Genomic DNA, 6720 nt, shown 5'->3' with positions numbered 1-6720 from the left:
ATGTTTACAGTACTCAGACACAATAACTACATTTCTGGACATATCACGAGATTTTACTTCTATGAAGAACACATTGACACTACTACACCAATACTACGTACGTTGCTGTAACATACTTCTTATACTTCACACATATCCCTAGTTTTGTAGGCTTCTGGAGATGACAAATTAATTTGTCGAAACTGTTAATGTGTAACAAAATATATTTGAAACTCATGACTTAATGTTATTCTGAAAAATATATACTAAAGTTGTTGAAAATTATAGCGATGAATAAAACAATAAATTACTGCGAAATTTCCCAGATATCGTTCAGCTGGTGCAAGTAATAATAGTCATTCATCTCTATATGAGAATGAAAGCAATTGCGACTTTCTTTATTTTTCAATACTGAGCAGTTATTTAGGTGTTAAAAGGGTAGTTACGCAGTTCATTTCGAACTGAGTCTATTTAATAAAGTACACCGTTCTCTGAAGGTCAGTCCAACACAATTGCCTAGTGATGAAGGTCTGCCCTTAATGCTTGCCATAATAGAGTGGAAAATGTCACGACTTGACTTCTAACTAACATTTCGGAGCAAAGGTTGTTCCTCTTCGTATGAAGGCAGTCACTTGCCCTGACATTTACGGTGAAGACTGTCTCGGTAAATTTTCACTGCACGCCGCGTTACTTCGCACATGTGGCAATACAATTGTTTCAATTCAGGTGCACCATTTATAAATTCTTCACGCGCTATCGTACACTCCACGACGGATTCATGACAACGGAAGAGCAAAACATTCATCTAGCAAAGAGTGAGAAAAATAATTCGACCGTGACAGGACTCGAACCTGCAATCTTCGGATCCGAAGTCCGACGCCTTATCCATTAGGCCACACGGTCGGTGAGTACTTTGTGCTCTGTATCTCCTTTTCTCCACAAAGTAGTTCAATCTCCTGCCGTTAGAGGTTGTTACGTTGGTGGTTTCACGTTAACTCTAAAGATGGCAGCACACTCTAGGCGTAGAGCTATGTACTGACTTCAAAGTGTACAAATGGAAAGATTTGTCGGTGTCTTCTCGAAAAAACATTCCGTATTAGGAAGACTCATACTCGACATTGTTTTTGTGCGAAGCAATTGTCGTAACGTGTACTTCAATGTCAGACGTTAAACAGGAAGAAACACGTCTCACATTGCTATGTCGAAAGTTTTTAATGCAGACGGCAGCTGCATATGGATCGAGAATGAATATTATATTTTATACGCGGTTATCCCCTCTTAATCCATACACCCAACATGCTGGAAATGAGTAAATTTAATTTTCACCTGATGCACGAGAAATAATGTTTACAGGGCTATCTACATTTACGTCCCACTGTACCAGTTATTAGAGCTTCGCCCGTTCCATTCACGTATAAAACTCGGGAAGAATAATTGTTTTTGCCTCCGAGCGTGCTCTAATTAATCTAATCTCGTTCTCAGCATCCCTACGCGTGGGGTACGTAGGGGGTTGTAGTGTACTGCCAGACTCGTCATTTAAAGCCGTCTCTTGAAACTTAGTGAACTTTAACATCTGAACTTCAACATCTCTTAACATTCAACATAATTTTCCTGAAACATGTTCTTCCAGTAACTCCTACACAGATTCATTGCGTGTTAAAAAGATTTTGGGTACAGATTTCATAAAAATAATAAAAAGCGCAACTGGAAACAAAACTACTGGGATTTCCGCCACAGATTTTTATGAGCAGTCAGTTTTCGTTATGAATTTTAATATCGTTCTATCTTCATTGATTAAAAATTGAATTATACCGTACTGGAGTATCTAACGGCATTGGTTCTGCAGGAGCTATGCTGATAAACTAGTCCAAGACAGAGATCGGAAAATAGGCCTACTTTTCAAAAACACGTCGTGAATAATAAGAACTGGTAAGTGGAGCAGAATATGGCAATTTTAGGAATAATGGATCCCAAGCCAAAGACCCGCAGACAAGAATATGTTGATTTAAAACGTTCCCGGACATCATATGCGTGAAGTCTACGGTAATTGCGACAGCAAAATACAGGGTTAGTGTAAGTGATTCATTCGTTTTCATAGTTCTGTATGCACCAAAGTATTACACATAAAATTATTACTGTGATTCTTGAGTATCTCCCGGCGTATTTGATAATCAAAATATCCACGGGTATGCTGCCGGTCTATAGTGTCCAACGGGCACAATATTTCGGCGATCAAACATGTCGCCATCATCAGGTGAACTGACGGACTGAGCTCCTGTGAACGTGCCGGCACGGAGATCCGTACGCTATGGCTGCTCAGAGGGAACTGGGTTCGGTCGCGGCGGCGGCCAATTTAAATACCCTCCGCCCGCGGCGCGCTCCCTCCGCCGTCCGCGCCCAGCGCCACGGTCGCGCGGTGGAACAGATTGCGACGGCGTCTGAGATGACGTCGGTGTGATGGTTCTGTCCGCCGTGGTCGTCACAACTATGCGTCTGCTCGATTTACTCTTGATTAACCCGATCGCTGGTTCCCAAGCCTTGCTAAGATTATAGCCACAGTCACGGTTTATGAGGTCGTCATTGGTGCGAATTTCGATGGCCTCTCTAACAACGCTGTCCCAGTATCTCGACGTCTGTACCAGAATCCTCGTGCGGTCATACTCCATGGCGTGATTTTCCGACAAACAATGTTCAGCGACCGCCGACTTGCTCGGATACATCAGTCGAGTGTGCCTCTGGTGTTCACGGCATCGATCCTCGACGGTACGCATCGTCTGACCAATATACGACTTGCCACATTGACACGGAATCTGGTACACGCCGGCCTTCCTCAAACCGAGGTCATCTTTGGCGCTCCCCACCAGTGCTCGAGTTTTATTTGGAGGACAAAACACAGTTCCGACCCGGTGTTTCTTCAGAATGCGGGCGATTTTCCCCGAGAGTGCGCCTGTGTATGGAATAAATGCAGTGCCTACCTCCTCCCTCGTGACTTCATCCATCTCAACAGGTTGTGCTGCAGTGGTTGGGCGGAGAGCACGTTGAATCTGCCACTCTGAGTACCCATTTTTTCGAAATACAGTTCTCAGATGTTCCAATTCCTGGGGTAGACTCTCTGCGTCAGAGATAGTGCGCGCCCTATGTACTAGAGTTTTAAGTACCCCATTCCTCTGTGAAGGGTGGTGGCAGCTGTCTGCATGCAAATACAGATCAGTGTGCGTAGCCTTCCGATACACCCCATGACCTAGGGTGCCGTCAGCCCTTCTCTTGACCAAGACGTCAAGGAAAGGTAATTTACCCTCAGATTCAGTCTCCATAGTGAATTTGATGTTGGGGTGTATGGAGTTTAGATGTGTAAGGAAGTCAAGGAGTTTATCCATACCATGTGGCCAGATGACGAACGTGTCGTCCACGTAACGGAAAAAGCAAGTAGGTCTCCATACGGATGACGACAGGGCTTCCTCCTCGAAGTTCTCCATGTACAAATTCGCTACCACCGGTGAGAGTGGAGGGAGTCGCCATGGATAGCCCACTCTCACCGGTGGTAGCGAATTTGTACATGGAGAACTTCGAGGAGGAAGCCCTGTCGTCATCCGTATGGAGACCTACTTGCTTTTTCCGTTACGTGGACGACACGTTCGTCATCTGGCCACATGGTATGGATAAACTCCTTGACTTCCTTACACATCTAAACTCCATACACCCCAACATCAAATTCACTATGGAGACTGAATCTGAGGGTAAATTACCTTTCCTTGACGTCTTGGTCAAGAGAAGGGCTGACGGCACCCTAGGTCATGGGGTGTATCGGAAGGCTACGCACACTGATCTGTATTTGCATGCAGACAGCTGCCACCACCCTTCACAGAGGAATGGGGTACTTAAAACTCTAGTACATAGGGCGCGCACTATCTCTGACGCAGAGAGTCTACCCCAGGAATTGGAACATCTGAGAACTGTATTTCGAAAAAATGGGTACTCAGAGTGGCAGATTCAACGTGCTCTCCGCCCAACCACTGCAGCACAACCTGTTGAGATGGATGAAGTCACGAGGGAGGAGGTAGGCACTGCATTTATTCCATACACAGGCGCACTCTCGGGGAAAATCGCCCGCATTCTGAAGAAACACCGGGTCGGAACTGTGTTTTGTCCTCCAAATAAAACTCGAGCACTGGTGGGGAGCGCCAAAGATGACCTCGGTTTGAGGAAGGCCGGCGTGTACCAGATTCCGTGTCAATGTGGCAAGTCGTATATTGGTCAGACGATGCGTACCGTCGAGGATCGATGCCGTGAACACCAGAGGCACACTCGACTGATGTATCCGAGCAAGTCGGCGGTCGCTGAACATTGTTTGTCGGAAAATCACGCCATGGAGTATGACCGCACGAGGATTCTGGTACAGACGTCGAGATACTGGGACAGCGTTGTTAGAGAGGCCATCGAAATTCGCACCAATGACGACCTCATAAACCGTGACTGTGGCTATAATCTTAGCAAGGCTTGGGAACCAGCGATCGGGTTAATCAAGAGTAAATCGAGCAGACGCATAGTTGTGACGACCACGGCGGACAGAGCCATCACTCCGACGTCATCTCAGACGCCGTCGCAATCTGTTCCACCGCGCGACCGTGGCGCTGGGCGCGGACGGCGGAGGGAGCGCGCCGCGGGCGGAGGGTATTTAAATCGGCCGCCGCCGCGACCGAACCCAGTTCCCTCTGAGCAGCCATAGCGTACGGATCTCCGTGCCGGCACGTTCACAGGAGCTCAGTCCGTCAGTTCACCTGATGATGGCGACATGTTTGATCGCCGAAATATTGTGCCCGTTGGACACTATAGACCGGCAGCATACCCGTGGATATTTTGATTATAAAATTATTACTGACGCAGGAATAGAGCCATCAGCTCACCATGTTCGTATTTTGCAAATTTTCTGTGTGGGCCTCTCTGATTACACGTCGCACGCCTAAACGGTAATCAGGTTCGTTTCCATACCGTATGCAGTAACATTCTGGCAGTAGTCATCACAGCAGCATAGATGCGTTGAAGAGCTATTCCAGTATTTTTTGTAAGTTTGCAGGCTTTCGTGGCCGTTGTCATTGGAGTTAAAAATCTTCTGGGCTATTAGGCCGCGTCATGTTTCTTCTAAAATGTTCGACGTTTCGACCCCTCTGCTGGGATCTTCCTCAGGATATTTTGGTGTCCACTACTGCTGGAACACTGTCGGAGACGAGTGTCGCGTTCACTTATAAAGGGGAGTTTTCTGGCGTTCGTACTAGAGAAGTGATAGTATTGGTTAAAATTCATATGGCTACCATTAGTGGGCCATAGTCATTGGCTAATATTCCCGCTCTGATGCAGAAAAAGGGCGTTGGTAGCTCATCTCCTGTCAATGCCACTGGCGGTCACCGCTACTGGATAGAAAGGCACTATTCCCCACGTATGCTGGAGAAGGGTTATTGGTTGAAATGCCTGCTACCGCTATTGGTTGGTTGTCATCAGTGGCTAGATTCGAAACGGACAGAGCAAGAGAGGGGGAATGTTTACCAAAAATATTATTGTTCGCCGAGGTGACTTGTAGCGCGTTGTTCATGCCGCTCACACACCGCGGCCGAGTGTTTACTTCTTTGATGCCGGGGAGCAACGATGCCGGAAGCCTATAGCCGTCCTCTCATTGAAATTAGATGCATTCTTAGAAATTTCAACCGCTTCTCGATCTTTCTTCCATAAATGTTTGTTTCTTTAGCCAGTACACGTACATTATTAAAATCGATGTCAGAGCCACAGTTCTCATGATGTTCCGCTACTGCCGATTTTGCACTTCGTTTTAGCCGCATGTGCCTTACATGTTCCTTAATGCGTTCTTTAACAGTTCTTCCCGTTTCGCCTATATACACTTTGCCGCAGCCACATGACACTTGATAGACGCCTGCATTGAGGAGGTAATGAGGTGTATCCGTTTTCCGTCGGAAAAAGTCTTTTATTTTGTTTTGACTATAGAAAGACGTCTGAATACCATTTTTATCTAAAATTCTGCTTATGCGGTCAGTGACCCCAGAAACGAACGGTAACCTGACGGAGTGAGAAGGCGGTTCCTCATCATTCTTATTATCGGTATAAATATTCCGCCTAAAAGCCCTGTGGATTGAATAACTATCATACCCATTTGCCTTCAATGTCCTCTTTAAAAAATTCAACTCCGATTCCAAGTTGTCATCGCTGATACGGAAGGCACGTGAAGACAGTGTACTGCTTGCTACTGGAGGGGGGGGGGGGGGGTGGTAGTGCGAAGTGGCATCTAAATACCTGTTTGTGTTAGTCGGCTTTCTGTACACTGTGTGACCTAGAGTGTTATCGGATCTTCTGTATACCAACACATCTAGGAACGGGAGACCGACCTCACTCTCAACCTCCAAGGTGAATTTGATTTTGGGGTGAATTCCATTTAAGAAGTTGTGGAACGCATGAACTTCTTCTTCGTCGTGTGGCCTTGTAACAAATGTATCGTCCACATAGCGGAGCCGGCAGGAAGACTTCAAAGGAGCACTACTTAACGCTTGTTGCTCAAAATGTTCCACAAAAACGTCAGCTGCAACTGGCGAAATGGGTGAGCCCATAGCAAGGCCGTCAGCCTGTTCATAGAAGTCACCATTGTATTTAAAATATCTAGAACGAAGACACAATTCAGTTAAGTCACAAACATCTGGAGCAACATTTTCTCTTACGATCTCCATTGTATCTGATACT

At 46.1% G+C, this 6720-nt stretch overlaps 1 non-coding gene across 1 annotated transcript; it reads right to left on the bottom strand.

Moving 5' to 3' along the window:
• Positions 1-809: 809 nt before the first annotated feature.
• Trnar-ucg lies at positions 810-882 on the bottom strand. The gene has a single exon. It is a non-coding gene; the product is annotated as a tRNA-Arg (tRNA).
• Positions 883-6720: the final 5838 nt, after the last annotated feature.

Source organism: Schistocerca americana, chromosome 8, assembly GCF_021461395.2.
Source record: "Schistocerca americana isolate TAMUIC-IGC-003095 chromosome 8, iqSchAmer2.1, whole genome shotgun sequence".
Classification (NCBI taxonomy): Eukaryota; Metazoa; Arthropoda; class Insecta; order Orthoptera; family Acrididae; genus Schistocerca; species Schistocerca americana.
This window is presented reverse-complemented; position numbering and strand designations above follow the sequence as displayed.